This window comes from Myotis myotis, unplaced genomic scaffold, assembly GCF_014108235.1.
Source record: "Myotis myotis isolate mMyoMyo1 unplaced genomic scaffold, mMyoMyo1.p scaffold_m19_p_14, whole genome shotgun sequence".
NCBI classification, from domain to species: Eukaryota; Metazoa; Chordata; class Mammalia; order Chiroptera; family Vespertilionidae; genus Myotis; species Myotis myotis.
In genome coordinates this window covers 2,708,887-2,728,310 of record NW_023416318.1, presented here as the reverse complement: position 1 = coordinate 2,728,310, position 19,424 = coordinate 2,708,887, and the positions used below count along the sequence as shown (strand labels likewise).

The following is a 19,424-nucleotide window of genomic DNA, read 5'->3' as shown; positions in this document are numbered from 1 at the left end:
GCACCACAGACCTGGCACCCACAAAGCAACACTCGGCTTCCCCCAAGTGGGACATAGGCCCTACCACCACCCCGGAGCAACAGCCCATCAAATCGCAGCCAATGCTGTTGAGACCTCATGGTGCAAAATGCAGCCCACAGCCCAGCTCAGACCAGAAATGGTGGCTATGGGCCCGAGTAATGATGTCATGTAGCAATGCCCAGCTTCTCTCCCTAGCGACACACCATTTAACAATAAATGGCACTGCGGACCTGGTGCACACAAAGCAATACTTGGCTTCCCCCAAGTGGGACATGGGCCCTGCCACCAACTCGGAGTGGCAGTCCACCAAATTGCAGCTGACACTGCCGAGAACCCATGGTGCAAAATGCAGCCCACAGCCCAGCCCAGCCCAGAAATGGTGGCTGTCGGTGCCAGGTAATGTCGTCACATAGCAATGCCCAGCTTCCTCTCCCTAGCGACAACTAGCCTCCTTGCAGTTTCTTCAGCCCAGGAACACGACTTGCTTTATAGCCAGGTACAAACATTTTATACTTTAACCAAATGTCGGTGAAGCATTTTTTAAAATATATTTTATTGATTTTTCACAAAGAGGAAGGGAGAGGAATAGAGAGTTAGAAACATCCATGAGAGAGAAACATCAATCAGCCAATCAGCTGCCTCCTGCACACTCCCTACTGGGGATGTGCCCGAAACCAAGGTACATGCCCTTGACCAGAATCAAACCTGGGACCCTTGAGTCTGCAGGCTGACGCTCTATCCACTGAGCCAAATTGGTTAGGGCTGTGAAGCATTTTTCCATGCCTCATCTCATTTGATCCTCACAGAAGTCCTGAAGTAGGTAGATAGGAGGCTTGGTGGAATCCTATTATCTTTTTATTAGCTGGAAAACAGAGATTTAGAAAGTTTAGAAACTTGACCCAGCTGAAAAGAAATAAGAAATGGTGGACCTTGAAAATGACTTCAGGTTTTCTCACTGTGCAGAATGCAGTCACACAGCTGTTGCCGTTAAATATTTTATGCTTTGTTCTCCCTGCATGATCTACAATAATAATCTGCTTCATGTTGATATTTATTGCTGTGTTGCTGACAATTACCTGAAAGAGAAGGTGGGGTGCTTCACTGGGCTAGAAAAAGTTTAGCTAAATCAGAAAGCAGGTCTAATTAAGCAAGTTTGTTCTATATATATAAAAGGCTAAGTTGGCTCGCACATGTACAATACATATAAAGCTATCACTGGTGCCAATTGTATGCGTGTATTTCAATCTGTCATTGTCAATCGTGAATTTGGTTGACTTTTCTATTATAGAGAAAGGGCAAATAGCGATATTAAAATATTTCTTCTAATTAATTTCCTTTCAATGTGCATGAATTTGTGCACCAGGCCACTAGTGTAAAATAATAGAGAACGAAAAAAAATATTAAGGCTGAATTTACAGCATGGTTCTGTGAAATATGTTGCAGTAACAAAATAAATATGAGAGCCTCTTCCAGGATGATGGCTACAAGCATTCGGAATGGTCCAGCATTGAACATGCCATCAGAGGAAGCTGTCCTACAGTAGTCTCTACACAACCAGGCTGTCCAGAACCCCTGGTAATAGAATTGTTTACCTTCATTAGTCTACCAAGAAGGCTTGGAAAGCACCAGAATCTGCATGTAGCCTGTGCCCAGGCCGACTTTGTAGAGTTCATGCTGTGAGACCTAAAGTTATAATGAGGTTGTCTAAAGTAAAAAACATGTCATCAGGGCCTGGCGTGGATCCATGTGAGCTAAATGTGTCCAGGACAGGATCAAACAAGCATTTCTTACTGAGGAGCTGAAAACCATTGTGGAAGTGTTGAAGGGATAAACACAGAGTCAGAAAGCTAAATAAATTTGAAGTTTTTTTGAGTAATAAAACCAATTAAAAGGCTATAAATAAATTAATTAATATGATAAAAACTGGCTTTAGCAATAGTTACATTATTTGTTATACAAGAACACTCTGGATAATACTAATGTAACTTGTGACTTTCAAAGAAGGGTATATAGTATGCAGCCTTTAGTTACCAAGCTAAAATCCCCAGAACTGAGTTCCAGGTAATATCCATTTTATGGTATGCTGTTATAGGAAAGCTGGTGAAGAGAAAACTACCCATAGAAATGCATACTATATGATTCTTTGTAGTTTCTACAAGTGAATAGAAATTTGGTTCTCTACTCTTTAACACCTGCTGAAAAAGATTTTAATGTAAACCTTTGTTGAAAATAAAATAAAATATTTAGGAGAGACACCCTTTTCTTATACCAGAACTAGTTCATTTGGTTTATTGATTTACCAAACTATCTGTGTCTTTGTTCTCTGTTGTGTGTGATCACTGAAGTCTCTGTTCCATTAGCTTAGTGGTCAACAAATGTTTTGACAGTGATTTTCTTAAACTCCTGCCTCCCTCCCCCCCAAAAAACCCTCTTCTAATCTTTGCAGATTGGTTCTGTGTGAGGGCACTCCTTCAACACTTACCCAAGATACTTACAGTTCTACTTTACCTTCACTTTTTGCTTGTGTGGAACCTGAAGGTCAACCAGAGATGAAAGCTTAGAGTCTTCCCATGTGTCTTCTGAGCATGCAACCAGCTCTGCACATGGAGACCAGTCTAACTCAGAGATAAATGAAGATCTCTTTTCCAAAATTCTATGCCATTTAAACAGAAATGCTTTTCACCTGGGAAATTTTCAAAGCAGGCATCACCAGTCACCTGTGAAACAATAAAAAAGAATAATCTAAATAAACATCTTGGGAGGCAGAATGCAGAGTAATCGAGAGCATAAGCACAGAAGTCATTTGCTTTATCAAGTACATAAATGTCTAATTACCTGGAACAAATGTCCAATTTTATGTATCCAAGTCTTCCTATTCTCGAAATAATTATAACATTTATCTAGCTCTTTGAGTTAGGCACTAATTTAAGTGTTTTATGTATATGAAATTATTTAATCCTCACATCAATCCTATGAGGTAGATGCTGTTTTATAAATGAGGAAACTGAAACCCAGAGATGTTCGGTGCCTTGAACACGATGGCTACAAAGGTGATGATGGTAAACTCGGGATTCAACCCAGGTGGTAGGACTTCAACATGTTTGCAATGACTCATCACCTTCTCTGTCTTTAAGCAGTAGTAATCACATAAAGCCCATCTTTTAGGGACTTTGAAGATTAAATAAAATGATTTGCACATAATAAGTACCTACGTCTCAGAAATGAAAAGCTCTCATAGTTATGGAATAACTTAACAAGGAACTTCCCAAACGATATTGATTTCAAACTATAGGGACCAATAACTAAATGATTTCATTTCTCTTTCAGTCCAGCAATAAAACCATGTGTTTATGGTCAACTAATATTTCTTATAATGATGCCAAGGCCATTCAATAGAAAAAGAATAGTCTTTTCAAAAAATGGTGCTGGGACAACTGTGCTGGAAGCCAGTCCACCCTTGCTGTTTGACGCAGTCGCTGCAGGGAAGAAACATCTGCACAGCTTATGTTTCAAGGGGCCTGGCATATATGGCATACTGTTCTTAATATGTTTGCTCCCCTTCTTAAGCGCTATGTATTTTAACCAAGGTCACCTCTCTGAGAAAGGTTGTTTCCCCAGGTGAGGATTTTTATCAGTAAAACCCCTTAACTAAGTGCCAGGCAGGTAGTTAATCACTTTAACTACGAACAATCACGCTTAAACTACATAATCTTTACTTAGAATAATCTCCTTCGTTACTTCTTTGTAGCTTAAATAGAACAATAGAGTAACCTTGGACTGGAGATAAGAAATGCCTTAACCTTTGGAATAGAATGGATAGGATTAAGATCAAATAGTATAAATACAGATGTAAGAGGACAATAAAATGAGGAACCTGGCTATGATGATCACCTGAACGCTGTCTCCGTGTCATTCCTTCTTCACAGACTCTGTCCACACCTTTGGGAACCCCTGGACCTACTGGGGCTGGACCCCAGAACAACTGGGCAGCCATATATGAAATGACGTTGGACCTTTACCTCACATCATATGCAACAATTAACTTGCAATGAATCAAAGACAAAAATAGATATATTGTACTTTATCAAAATTAAAAACTCTGTTTCAGAGTGTTGCTGGAGAAAAGGATTTCTCCATCACTAGTTGGATTGGGGCTCTTATAATATCTTCAGGAAATGAATATTCTAAGACTGGCATGGGAGAGTGAATTGTTTTTATTCACATGAAATTATATCCCTCAGGTTGCAAAGTTCCATGTCCCTTAATCAGTCCTGAAAAAGGTGCAGCTGGGGCTCCAGAAGAGTTAAAAGCAAAGCCAATGCCCAGAGCTTCCTTTCCACTGTGGAGTTGAGCCTGGCAGAGCATCGGGCTAGCTAGATTCAGTCCATCAATCCATTGTGTGGTCCTATTTGGCTGTGAGCCATGTGGGTGAATATAGAGGAATGCACACTCTGCAATAGGAGTCCCAAGAGAGCAAGAAGGCCAAGAGCCGAAGAGAAGAGGGAAGGATGGAAGGAGGGAGAGAGAGAGAGAGAGAGAGAGAGAGAGAGAGAGAGAGAGAGAGAGATCCTTTGTTCAGGAGTTAATTCTCTCAGATTTTGAGCCCTTGCAGCAGCCACACCTATTCTGGTCACTGACTTGCTTCCAGGTGTGACTGATAAATGTGACCTTCCCGCATCACCCAGACTTACTGGCGATGTGTCTAAATCGCCTTTGTCCAGTCCTTTCCCCCTTCCATCTGCAGGGAGTAGACTTGAAGAGTGATGAACTTTAGCTTTTGGGCCAAGCTGTATAAATGGCATGCCTATCTTATTTAGTTTTCCCTTTACTCCTTTCCTGTTAATAATAACCAGGTTATTAACAGTATCAAGAGTATACTATCAGTGTTTTTTTGTTTGTTTTTTGTTTTTGTTTTTGTTCGTTTGTTTGTTTGTTTGGGGGGTGGCTTCCTATTCAAGCCACTGGATCATTTATTTCTCACTATTTTAAATATTTTGGTATTTTAATAAATTTTTATACTTCATCATGTAGATACCTCACCCTCTTAAGATACTTGGCATTTTAATAAATCTACAATAGACTTTTTCATAGAACTTAAAAGTTGATTCTAAAATTTTCTTGGGAAAGCGAAAGTTGAAGACTATCTAAGACAATTTGGAGGAACATAAAGGGGTGGTCTTTCCTTAGCAGTTTTGCAGACTTATTTCTTGGGATTTTGGTGTCATATCTACAAAGTCGTTGCAAAATATAAACACATGAAGATTTACCCTTATGTTTTCTTTACTTCTAAGAGTTTTATAGTTTTGCTTTTACATTTAGGTCTTTTTTTTTTTTTTTAAATATATTTTATTGATTTTTTACAGAGAGGAAGGGAGAGGAATAGAGAGTCAGAAACATCGATGAGAGAGAAACATCGACCAGCCGCCTCCTGCACACCTCCCACTGGGGATGTGCCCGCAACCGAGGCACGTGCCCTTGACCGGAATCGAACCCGGGACCCCTCAGTCCGCAGGCAGACGCTCTATCCACTGAGCCAAACCGGTTTGGCGACATTTAGGTCTTTAATACATATTGAGGATTCTTCAGGCTAGAACTCCAGATGGCAATTCTAACACACACACACACACACACACACACACACACTTATTTTAAATAAATTTACTTACTAAAAAGCTATTTTAAACAAGACACTGTGTGAGAGAGATACATAAATGCCAAGAGGATTTAATTGAAAGCCCAGAAGTTAACCCATACATCTACGTATGTATATATAGTGTGTGTATTATATGTATATGTATACACAATACATATAATTGTTATAAAACTAAAAAAAAGTGGGGAAAGGAATGATGAGCACAAGATTTAGAATGATGGCTTCTCAGATGAGGGGGGTAGATATAAGTAGATGAAGTTTATTTCCCAAGTCCTAGGCTATTTATAAGATGGTGGGTTTCTAAGTTGCATTTTAAAAGTACTTTACATTAGATTAGGAAAATATGCCTAAATACACAGGGTTATTGATGGACAAATGATGAGATTAGGATTATAATCAATTCAGTTGTGTACCTTTGAGATCCATTTTAAATTCATTCTTTCTTGCCCATTTTAAAAATATCATGGGACACCCATCTTTATTTTATTTTCATTGCCCTGATTATGAAACAAATACATTTTTAGTTGTGTCCAACAATGGGGAAGATTTGATTTACTGGTCTGTTGTCACAGATGATTGACTAGCCTAGAGCAACTAACACCTAAAAGAAAAATTTTATTTCAGCATTGAAGATTTTTCCCCTGTATAGTTTTAATGCTTGTTATGGTATATAGTAACTTCTAATAGGCATAGGCTTTACGGAGCCTATACTTTCCTGTTGCCATTTTTTAATCAATAATTCATTACTCAATTGCTTATTGTAACATAGTTTAGAAATTACAGTCCATAGTGATCCTTTAGAAGTCACCATATTTGCCAACAACCAACACAGAGAGTCCATCCAAAAGTATGTGTCATCTGGGCAAGAACCTAAATAGACGGCAATTCTACATGGAAATTCCTCACCTGCATAAACCAAGTGTTCCCACATACCTAGTCTTCTCTCCATTTCTAGCACCTAGACAAACAACACACTTTCTCCTAAAAAAAAAAAATAGTTTGAGATTTATCTCCTCCAAAAAGTTTACAATAAGTGAAAGTTGTATAGAAATATGGGCCTGCGTGTGTTTGTGTGTGTACATATACACACATACTATATTTATATGCCACTCCTATTCTTATTTTCAGTATAGTTAGCACTTATAGTAATCAGCAATCTAAATACATTTTGTTTAATAAAACATAAGGTGAAATGTGAGGGTAAGGGAAAGAGGATACTTTTGCTTTCCACCTGATGGCTTCCTGCTGGTTAAAAGTTATAACTTTGACTTTTTTTGTGACTGTGTATGTGGTTGCTTAGTTGCTGACAATTTAAATAACAAATCTTTTCACCTCTGTTGACTCTTGCCAACGCAGATTAATTTTTCTCAAAGAGAATTGCTGCTCTGAGTCATTCATTGTGGCTTCTGGACAAAGAAGTGTGAATAAAAACCAAGGGCAGAAGAAAACAAGACTTTTTAAAGACTAATCCCATGATGGAACTCTGAGTTTCAAATGGCTAAAAATATATTGGTTTTGCTCGTTGTGCTGCAAAATTTTAGTACAATTAACTGAGGAGCTCAGAACTGGCAAAAAAAAAAAAGAAAAAGAAAAGAAATGAAATGAAAAAGTCTGGCCGTGTAAAAGCAAGTGCAAGAAAATTTCTCTGAGGAGGAGAGACACTTTCTCAAAGATTCAAGGGGAATGACAGTTACCACCCCATGTTTGAATGTCCATCAAAGGAGGTGGGAGGATTCCAAACTGATACTACTGTTTTCTTCTGGCCCTCCAGAGTAGAATAGACATCAATTTTAGTTCAATGTGAGCTTATCACGGGTCTCAGCAGGTAGTAATTTTCAAGATCTGTATATTGTTTGTGAGAGGAGCTTTGCCAAAATTCAGAGTCAGGATCTCCATCATTGGAGGGCATTAGATGCCACAGCCACGGGGATGAGCCCCAACGAGCACTGTGTGAGGGTGCTGAAGGCTGCCATGTAGGTAGATGTGCACCGTAGTGCTCACTGATGGGGATGGTGCAACAAAACCTAAGACCTGTACAATGCATGGGTTATCACAGCAATATGATCCCACGTATCTCACAGACTGGTAAGAGCTGGGAGCATACAGGTTACATCAATCCCATAAACACTTTCCACAGCTGCTAAGCACTAGGAAAGCCTCTTCTCTCGTGACCTCTGAAGTTATTATATAAGAGCGATTAGAATCATAACAACCACAGCAAGAGAAACCCCAGCAGCAGCACCCAGTACTTCTGGTGTATCTACCCCATTCAACTCCTAGCAAGGTATCTTCCACATAAAATCAGCAATATTGACTGGACACACTGCATATTCATGACTGGGATCCGAGTCTCCCCCTCGTGGATGATTTAAGTCCCTGGAGCAGGAGTAAGCTCCACTTCTCATCCATTCTCTCCTGGACATACTGTGATCTTCTATCTCAACTCAGTCTTTAAAACCAATTAAGTCTCACCAACTCCATAGATAGCTCTTCCAACCACAAAGTTAAATCTTTTCTCTAAACAAGTCCACCGGTTCTTTCTTTTAACACATAGGTAACGATATTATAACATTCTATTTTTGTATACAAGCTAATTATATTAGAGCCATGGTCGGCAAACCACAGCTCACGTGCCACATGTGGCTATTTGGCCCCTTTAATGTGGCTCTTCCACAAAATACCATATGCGGATGCACATGTACAGTGCGATTGAAACTTCGTGGCCCATGGGCAGAAGTCAGTATTTTGTGGAAGAGCCACACTGAAGGGGCCAAAGAGCTGCATGTGGCTCAAGAGCTGCGGTTTGCTGAGCTGCAGTTTGCCAACCACTGGATTAGAGTAATCTTTGTCCTCAAGTGATATTTACAAACTTCTCAATGCCAGAAACTCATTTTTCTCATCATAGCAAAGACACATAGCAATGGGCAAAAAATACAGGTTGACTTGTTTTCTCACACACACACAAAAGAATCTTTGCCTTCCTCTATACATTCAAGTTGTATTAGCATTTGTAGCTCTAACCGAATAGTGCAATCCACATAAAAAAAATACATACTTTAAGAATATTCACTATCTAATTAGAATGCCTCCTCACTCCAACCATTGGCATAAATGTCATATCTTTATATTTAATATCTCTATTTATTTTGTGTGTGTGAACATACATAATGTTTCTAGTAAATTTGATATATCTTAGGGTACAAAGTGTAACTATTTCTAATTAGTTTGATCCAAGAGATCATAGTCAGTGCTGAGTAATGGAAATTACGCTAGTAAAAATTCTATTGCTTCTGACGGGAGGAAAAATGGTCAGACATTGATTCAGCCCTCCCAGGCTTCCAGAAAAATATTTACATGTGACATATTTACAAGGGCACATAAACGTATATATAGTTGTAGTTTGTAATATTCCTAAAGGCCCTGCAGCGGAAGCAGCAGGACAGAAGCTATTTCTGCTGACTCTTTTATTATCTCTGCCATTTTTCTACCCTGATCTATTGTGGCTTTAACTCTTACACACTCTGTGAGGTTGGATGGGACAAACAAAGAAATGGACTGACCATAAAATGATCAAGTATTGCTCTCTTTTGTTATCCTTTCATTTCAGAGACTTTGATGTCAGAAGGTAACAGCAATGTTCTTAGTAAAATCGTGACTCATATAATGACTGTTTGTTGGGTAAAGAAGTAAACTAACATCTACTAAGTATGTAAATGTCTGGAGAGGTCAGTGGAAGATGAGCTGGAGTCAAATGTCTAGGGATGGATCTGGAAACAACTGCTTTCTCCAGAGTAGCCAAGATCAGGAGACAAAGTTTTTTAGAAAGGACCATAACCATGCTATATTTCTAGGAACCATTCTATATACTAGTAAAAAATGCCTAATATGCTAAGTTTTCTGATCATTCAGTTGTCTGTTCAACCAATCAAAGCGTAATATGCTAATGATATGCTAAGGCCACTCAACAGCTTGCTATGACGTGCATTGATCACCAGGGGGCAGATACCCCGACCCGTAGGTTAGCTTGCTGCTGGGGTCTGGCCAATCAGGAGTGAGATGGGCCCAACACTCCCTGAAGCCTTCCTGTGGCCCCTCTCCAGCTGGCCAACCTCCTATATCCCTCCCCAGCCCGGATCATGCACCAGTGGGGGTCCCTCGGCCTGGACTGTGCCCTCTCACAATCCAGGCTGAGGGGACCCCTGCCCCCCTGAGTGCAAGAATTTTGTGCTCCAGGCCTCTAGTAGAAATATAGAATGATTATTGCAGAAATTACCCCTTGGAGACCCATAATAAGAGATAGTCCAAAGAAACAGTTTCTAGAAGGAGTTGAGATTCCACCAGCCTTGAAGATTACATTTGCAGCTAGAACTGAGTGCAAATCTTTCTTTTTCTTCTAGGTATCTTATAATCTTAAGTTAATGAGGTGTGCTGAATCTAGTTTCTTCCTCTAGAGACTGTATCAACCAAAGCGCGAGGAGTGTGTCAAGAATTCCAGAAATTAAATAGGCTGCCTCATTTTTTCTTCATACTGAGTCACTCATTTGTTCACTCAATGAAGAATTACTGAGGACAAAGTAAGGCCATTCCCTGTGGTTTTAACCAGAATCAGAATTTGTCTGAAATTTTTTTTTTCAGAGATTAAGTTATTTGCAATGAGGTGGTATGTATGGTGAATAATGGGACCTAAGCTAGGTAAAAGGTGGTTAAGGAGAATAATAGAAAGAAAAGTAATTGGTGAAGCCTGTGGTTCTCAATGAGGTCAAAGCATCGTTAAAGTGAACTATATGCAGCATTCATTATACTGTGAGAAAGGGAGATAATGATCAAATTTCAGAAACTGTGTAATTCTAGGTGATGTCATAGTCAAGAATGTGACGATGAAAGAGGAATAGAGAAAATATTATTGATATATAAGTTCATGTAATTGGAAGGCCAAGGTATACAAAAATCACACAGGAAGGACACAGGAAGCTTAAAGGGTTTTCACAGTGCATAAGGAATGGAAGACATAAATTTCAACTAATATTTGTTCAATAAATCTATAGAAAAGTGATGGGGTTGCCATTTAACTTGACCTAGAAAAACGAATCCCCTGAGTATTCCTAAATCTACTGATATACCTCTATACCATAGTTACTTGAATTGGTCAATCTATGAAAATCCACAAATTACTCATGGCTAATTAATTCTTAGGGAATTCTTAGGACCCATAGGGAATTAGAAAGTAACGGCTCCCAAATAGCAAAGAAACCATTATAAGTAATGGGAAAATACAGAGGCAATTCCACTGTAGGGTCCCAGGACCCCCGGTGTATCCGACGGAAGAGGCGACGGCCCCAAGTCAAGCGCGGAGACCAGAACTTGATGCAAAAGCAAGAGGTTTCTTTTATTACAAGCGCGGCGCAGGGACTCGCAGTCAGACAGGCAGCAACCCGAGGGAAGTGCTGGCTGACTGGAGTCCTGAGCAAGGGCAAAGCATGAGCTTATAAAGGCAAAAACCACACGCAGGTGGCCTGGAAAGCAGGAATTTGGTCTAACAATCAACTCATAATTCATTTCTCACAAGGACAGCCTGTGTTTGTAGTCGACTTATTTCCCAAGGACAGCAGGAATCCGGGTTATCAGTTAACATATAGCTTATCTCTTACAAGGACAGGCTTGTTTTCGTAGCTGACTCACTTCTCTGGGGGGGGGGGGCTCGGGTGGTCTGTCTTGCATTAACCGACCCCGGGAGGAGATAACATAACTTTGCTGTGACTAAACCTGAGCACCAGGGTTTACGGAGAAGGTCAGCTGGAACACAGGCGGAGGGGGAGGCTTTCCTTTCAACCTCGTATTTGCTGGAAGATTTAGTTAAGGAGGGGGAGTGGAGGTTCCAGCGGCCTTGGTCCTTTCACCACAAATATATAATCTATCCTAACCTACTTTATGCTGCAATAGAAAATTTGATTCCTAAAGAAATAAAATGTTTCCCAGGATCACATTTTAAAGTTATAGGAAAATTAGACCTAAAACTCAGTCCAGCTTTCTTTCAAAAACATCAAATTAAGACAGTATTTTCCAAGTCATCTCATAGTACAAATGTTTGAGTTCTTCAGGCCAACCAGTAAATATTAAAATATTACTCATCTTTCTCACTCAAGTGCTGAGCTAGTTGGAAAAAAAAAGGCAATGCAAATAGAAAACAAAATCTACTTCAATACTTATAAAATTAAGTTATAGCATATAATACAGTATAATAGCAAAATAGATTAGCTAAGTAAATCCATAATTATGGATATTATTAATGTAGTCACAAGCAATGCCTGGGGACTCTGTCCAGGTTTGATATATGATAAGAGCAGAGTATAGCTGCTTTCTAGGGAAGCTCATGTGAGCATGAGTTGATTATCCTCAGTGTATTTATCTCAGACTTATCCAACAGATAAGTCACTCACAAGAAAGGAAATAGATTATGAAACAGAGAGATGCCAGAAGTGTTAAATGATTAACATTCCTTTGCATTAAGGAACCATAGGGAATTAGAAAGTAATGCCTCCCAAATAGCAAAGAAACCACTATAAGTAATGGGAAAATACAGAGGCAATTCCACAAATACATAATAAAGTAAATAATATTGACATTCACAACATACCAGATTACTCAGAAAGAGGTGCTTTAAAAAGGCCCAAATAGCTTTCAGAATCAACAAAATAAGAAGAGCATGCAAAGGTGAAGGTGAGTAACTATGGGTTTGGAAGCTTGAGAGGTGGTGAAAGAATTGCAGGGATGTGCAATGTCAGGGTCACATCATTATTATCCAGAAGATTTAATGTGTTAGACTTTTTTTCACATTCCTGTCATAAATTTGAGACTATCCCTTTAACAAGATTTATACCACCTTCAAATTTAGCCAGTGGATAATCAATCCCTTTAATTTTACGCTCATCCTACATGATTTTGCATCTCATATTGGTATATATTGATAGATAGATGATAGATAGATAGATGATAGATAGATGATGAGAGAGAGAGAGAGAGAGAGAGAGAGAGAGAGAGAGAGAGAGAGAGAGAGATTGTGCAGGACAATCTGCTCAAGACTTCCAATCTTCAAAGTTTTTTATTTCCTAAATGAAATTAACAAATGAGCACTTCAATTAAGCACATTAATGTATGGGCTTGGTTAATGTAAGTCAACTCTGAACTTTCACTAAGCTCTCAAAAATTCTATTTCTGCATGAAAACTGAGCCCCAAGGTAGTTTTTCTGGCCATACACAGATGTCACATATTTCATTCTATTTTACATTCATAAAGAAATATTCTATTTCTTTATGAAATGAAATATTCACATCTACATGATATTTTATTGAAAAGCCAGACCAACTGCTTGAAGCACTGAGCAGCTGAATGCAGAGAATAAAGGTTCACGGGCTCTAGCATCGTGACCTCTGTCCTCCATCAGCTTAGAATGCCTTTTTTTTTTTTTTTTAATATATTTTATTGATTTTTTTACAGAGAGGAAGGGAGAGAGATAGAGAGTTAGAAACATCAATGAGAGAGAAACATCAATCAGCTGCCCCCTGCACATCCCCCACTGGGGATGTGCCCGCAACCCAGGTACATGCCCTTGACCAGAATCGAACCTGGGACCCTTCAGTCCGCAGGCCGACGCTCTATCCACGGAGCCAAACCGGTTTCGGCTAGAATGCTTTTTTATATATGTATATATATATATGTATATATAATTTAAGCTAACATGTTGATCCTTTTTAAAACCTGTGCATTATTTCCGATTCCAGTTTTCTAGCATTCTTTTTTTTTTTTTTTTTTAATAGATGCAATACCTTCTTTAGGCTCTCTGAGGATACTGACTACAGAATATTTAAAGTTTCTTTCTTTGCTTTCTGTTTGTTTCTTTGTGAATCTGTCATATGAGTTGAAGAATTTCTTCAAATGTCAATCATTCTTGACTCTCTGGTCATGTTAAGAAGGCCCACTGGAAGTGTGGGTATGCAAAATCCTTTTGTGGCTTTGTAAAATTTAACTCCCGTGAGTGAGCCTTAGATTCCTCATCTTAAAATGGGGGTAATAGCATTCACCTCTTTCAGTTGGGAAGATTCAATGAGATGCCTCATATAAGTCTTAGAAGTCTGAGTTACATAATAAATGCTGAGTCAATATTAATGATGATGACTTAGGTTGTGCACCATTAAATCATTATAAAACTATACATTTTTCTCTATGGAATCAGTGTTTAAATCATTTTCTCTCACTAAAAGTTAAACACCGGTGTTTACATTATAATGAGCAGAGAGCTCCAAAAGAGTAAAACTTGAGCCTTGGGTCTTTAATTGAAACTTTACTTAAATTTTGGAGAATAAATACTTTGGCTCACATTGTAAACCAAATTCCCAACCCAAGGCAGTGCCTTAGGGTCACCTCAGACTTCCATTTTGGCCTCAGTGTTCTATATATTTGTGTCCTGTAAAATAACCTTTCCTATTTGCATTATGGATTATTGTGAAGGCCTGTGCTGTTCCAAAAGATGATCTTTATTTTCCCACTCTATGCCCATAACCATATTTATAATTCCATGTCAGGAGAGCAGGCTATAAACGAGAGAGAGAGAGAGAGAGAGAGAGAGAGAGAGAGAGAGAGAGAGATCCTGATGGCTAGAAATCAATTCCCTTTTATGGCTCTCTCCTGTTGTCAGCCTCCTCAGGCATGTTGGCCCAACAGCTAGTCCTTTTTCAAAATATATTCCTCCTAATGCATGATCATGAATAGATGCAAATATTCCCAAGATGCATCTGGATGTGCAGGCATTTTCAGCAACTAATTCAATAAACAAAGAAAAGATGTATAGGCTTCACAACTCTGCAGAGAAACAGAAAAGACATTTATAAAGATTAGCTCATGCAGCAGCCCTTCTTGGTTTAGAGGCAGGCAGATTTCCTTGGTATTTATTCAACTATTGGTAAATATTCATCTATTTACCCATTTATACAATAGTCCCTGTGTGTTTTTTATATATAAGGCAGCTCTGAGATAGATAATTACCACAGAATACCCCTGGATGGAGACATGACCAATTTATCTCCAGCTGGGCCTCTTGGTTGAATACTTTTATCTGCATTGATCATCAGTCCCATTTTAGAACACAGTCCATTCCATAAAAGAGGTTTTACTTTGTGTTTGTTTATTTCATTGATTTGATTCCTTCTTTAAACAAACAGTTATTTTGGCCATGGCAAAAAGTAGTAGCTAGTGAAATTTATTGGGTATAGAAAACTATTAGTGATTTTGTGGCGGTGATATAAAGATAATTATTTGCCAGATTATTTTAGTGCCTTTCACTTTTGAAAGCTCCTTGAGGATATTTATTAAATTATCAAAGCACAGGGGCAGACTGGAGGAGGTTAATGGGAGAAAAAGGGGGACACACTAGTATGTAACACTTGCAACAATAAAGATTTAAAAAATTATCAAAGTACACATGGAAGGTAATGAGAACCAGAATGCAGTGTAAAAGAGGAGTTTGGTCCTTTGATAGAGTCAGGGATATAAGAAAATTATTTAATTAGTAAAGAGTAATATCAACCTGATTTTTTAATTTATATCATGTTCTATAGATATTAACACTAAAGGTGAAAATATGGACCTTAGGATGCATTAATAGCAATATTGGTCCAATAATGTCCACTCCTTTGGTGAAGAATGACTAAAATTATGAGCATCTGGAATAACTCTCCTAGAAAACAATTCAAAGAACTATTAGACCAATCTCATAAAAATTAGCAGAAGGGTAGGAAAGTGCTTGAGTATTTTTCAATCATAAAATAAATTATTTTATTCTTGCCTGGCTGGTGTGGCTCATTTGGTTGAGTGTCGTCCCATGCAGCAAGAGGTCATCAGTTTGATTCCCAGTCAGGGCACATACCCAGGTTGTGAAGGAAGCAGTCAATTAATGTTTTTCTCTTATGGATGTTTCTATCTCTCCCTCTCTCTTCCTCTCTCTCTAAAATCAATATAAACATTTAAAAAGAAATTATTTTATTCTTACATGAGTTATTTGAAGTATTTCTAGGGAAACCAAATAGGAATGTCTGAACTACAAATAGGAGCTAAATTCCACTTAGTCTGTTAATAAAAACAATCTATAATAATAAAAGCATAATATGCTAATTAGACCGGACAGCCAAACGACCTTCCAGAGGAAGCCGGGGCTGTGAGGGCCGAGGCAGCCTCTGTGGCTGTGAGGGCCGAGTCCCTTGCACGAATTTCATGCATCGGGCCTCTAGTAGGAAAATAAAAACTAGCAATGGGAAGTGGACAAGTATAGGTTAAAATTAAATTTTGTAAGATATAAAACCCCTGTGTTTCTTCAAGATGCTTATCTCCATTTGCAAATGGTACAATTAAATATCATGTATATTAAGAAAAGTATGCTCTAAAATGACAACTTTCATAAATTTCATGCCTAGTACTGGTGGGTCAGTTGGGAACTACAAAGATGATCACAACTCTTGTTTTATTTAAAAGGTTTTGGCAGAAGTCTTTGGATGGGAAATTGAAACTCACAATACCATTTGTGGCACCAGATGGGCTTTATGAGTTCAATGTCTTACCCTTTCAACTAAAGAATTCACGTCTCTTCCTAAGGATTGGTTCATGATTTATTAAACGGGTTAGGGTCACTCCACACTGATGACATACAGGTGTGCAGCCAGACTGCTTCAAATGAGCGTCTGGAACCTCTTGGCTTGATATTAATGTTACCCATAAAGCTGGTCTTATGCTCAAGCCTATTACACAGGTGTGCTATTTGTGACATAAAGTGGGAAATAGAAATATAAACATTTGTGGAGTAAGATGCCTAATGACTTATACAATCTTTACACAAAGATGCCAATTATAAAAACGTATTTAACAACATTTACTATGCTCCTAATCTGTGTCGGAAAGGTGCTCATGGGTGAGTGTTGTCTGTTTGCTCACATCAGACTGGACCTATCATGTGATTTTCTTTTTCTCTCTTTGATTTCTTATCATCATGTGAGTTTCAAACTAAAAGGAAAACTTGAGGAAGAAATACATCCCTTATTATGGCGGGTAGATAGAGATGGGGAAATAGTATGTTACTTTGCCAGGTTTTCTGGTGATCTGCATGATCACAGGGCTCTTCTCTTGCTCTGTCCATTAAATCAGCTGTCTTAAACCCTGGCCAACCATGAAATAACCAATTGCTGCCTGCTCTGCCCTGCAGTGTCAATGTACTTCGGAACAAATGCCTGTTATCTGCTAAGCCCCTCTGAGCTCCTAACAATTTCCCCTGCTACGGTGGTAACATTTATCATCCAGGAGCAATCCTTCATCACTGCATAAAGGAAAAGCATGGCGAGCTCCGTCATGAACTGCTCACTGCCTCTGAAACAGCTCCTGATAGAAGTTGGTCCACCCACAAATGAACCAGCAAAAACCAGTCCAACCAAGGCAGCTCACCAAACAAGACTTCCCCCACATAATTTGTACCTGATCCCTCCTTTCACCCATTATAACTAACACTGTTTTCCTTCTTTTCCATGTATGTTTCATTCTGATTTCTCCATAATACAGAAAAAAAAACCAAATTTTATAGATTTTTAATCTTAATATCTGCCCCTCCCTCTTAATTTCCACAGTGACTACTATTTTTTTCAATAATCCTCTATTATTTCTGGCAAAATGTACGTCTAAATACATTAAGTCAAGCTTCACATAGCACTTTCCTAAGGCCAAAATTCAAATGCACTTGGATAAAATCTGGTAGGTACTCAATTAATAATAACTAGTATAATTTTTTATTTTGATCTTTAAATCTGGATGTTTTCTCCCCCACATTTTTGCCTGTTTTCCTAATAGCTGACCCTGCCATCACCATCAGTCTTAGATTTTTTGTCTATGTGTCATATTTCACCCTAGAGCAGTTAACTTATTTCAAATGGCACCAGGATAAGATCAGAAGGAAATATGTTTTCCACTCAACTGATATTGAATACAAGACCATTTTCAAGTCATACTTTCTCAAAAAATAATGAGAACATAGAAGGTAAGACTTTCAAATGTCCAGTTAACTAGCAACTATTATGGAATAACTTCCTAAATCTGTCAATCTATTGTCGAATGTCTCAAATTTGTTTTTCTATTCTTTAAACCTGAGAGCAGAGATTCAGGTCCCTCCCCCTTTGCTTACTCCATAACATCTGCCAGTGTTCTTTGACATCATGAATGCCCAAGGAAAGCTTATTGTCTTAATTATCAGTATATATATTGCCTGGCCAGCATTGCTCAGTGGTTGGGCTTTGACCTATGAACCAAGAGTTGCCCTGTCAGGTCACATTCCCAGGTTGTAGGCATGCAGGAGGCAGTCGAACAATGATTCTCTCTTAATAGATGTCTCTATCTCTCCTTCTCCCTTCCTCTCTAAAATCAATAAAAATATATTTTAAAAAGATATAAAATTTTTGTTACTGCTTTAAGGTTAACCAATTCTCATATTTACATTCTTGAAGAAGAGAATATTAGACAATGTCAAGAAATCTATATATAATTTGAAAAATGTATTGGCATTGTTCTAGGAAATATTCATCTTTATCAATGTCCTGCACATCATCTTTTACATATATGTTTGGGAACAAGTGCATGAAAAGAATTGGTTTAGTCCTGATTTCCCAGGCCCAAGAACATGATTTCAAAAGCACATCTCCCCACCCAAACCTCTTCTGCAATTCTGTGTCCTTACAGAGGTTCTCTTCACAGGAAGCAGCTCTCACTCCTCACAGTTCCTTTGTTTTAATAATTACTGGGGGAACTCTACTGTAACTACTACTTTATAATTACTACTGTAACTACTACTGAAGGAGACCTCTGCCTTTGACAGGGCGGTTCAATGAGATGTTTCTTGAAATTAACAAAGGTAATCTAAGTATCAAATGGGAGAAATAGTGGATAGACTCTACACATAAGAAAGATGGCAGGAAAGATCCTAAGAAATGAATTCTCACCAAAAAGAGAGAAAAACAGAAAAATATTGAGAGAAGGGGAGAAAAACAGAGAATATTACAGACTGAAGAGGACAAGGGCTGTCAGTGCTCACAATAATAACAAAAATAAACATGATGGCACTACATGGGGACCTGGAGCCAAAGGAAGTGAAGGGAGGATGAAAGCCAGGCATTCATGAGTTTTAGTAACATGAGCCCTGCTACTCAGAACACAACTTTCTCCCTGTCATTTGAAAGTGATGTATGAAGGTCTTAATATAAGTAGATACAATTCCGTAAAGAAAAAGAATCCTCAATATAAAAATAGGCAAAGGTCATGAGTGGGCAATTCATCTTCTAACGGTGGGGAGTGAGGACAAGGAGGACAACCACTACACAGGAAAACATATTTAAAGGTTACTTGCAATCAAAGGAATAAAATTAAAACAACATACTATTTTTTATTCATGGCATCACATTGAAAAAAAAAAAAGAACATATTACCATAGTTTTTATTTCTCTTTTATATCTAAGTGGTAGTTATTTTTAAAAATCAAAAATCTACTCTCCATGAAAGATAACTTCCTAACATTAGGGCACTAATGTGTTGGAAAGTAAATCTAGATAGAATAAATCTTTTTTCCCCCCAGTGATGTCTCTATAAATAAATTGTATAACAATGTCATCCAGTTCCTATGTGTCATAGCCTGAGCTATACCAGGCATGCTTGCTCAGAGCCCCCTGTTCT

At 38.4% G+C, this 19,424-nt stretch overlaps 1 pseudogene; it reads left to right on the top strand.

The window, feature by feature from the left end:
- Positions 1-1,517: 1,517 nt before the first annotated feature.
- Positions 1,518-1,876, top strand: LOC118669504 (annotated as a pseudogene).
- Positions 1,877-19,424: the final 17,548 nt, after the last annotated feature.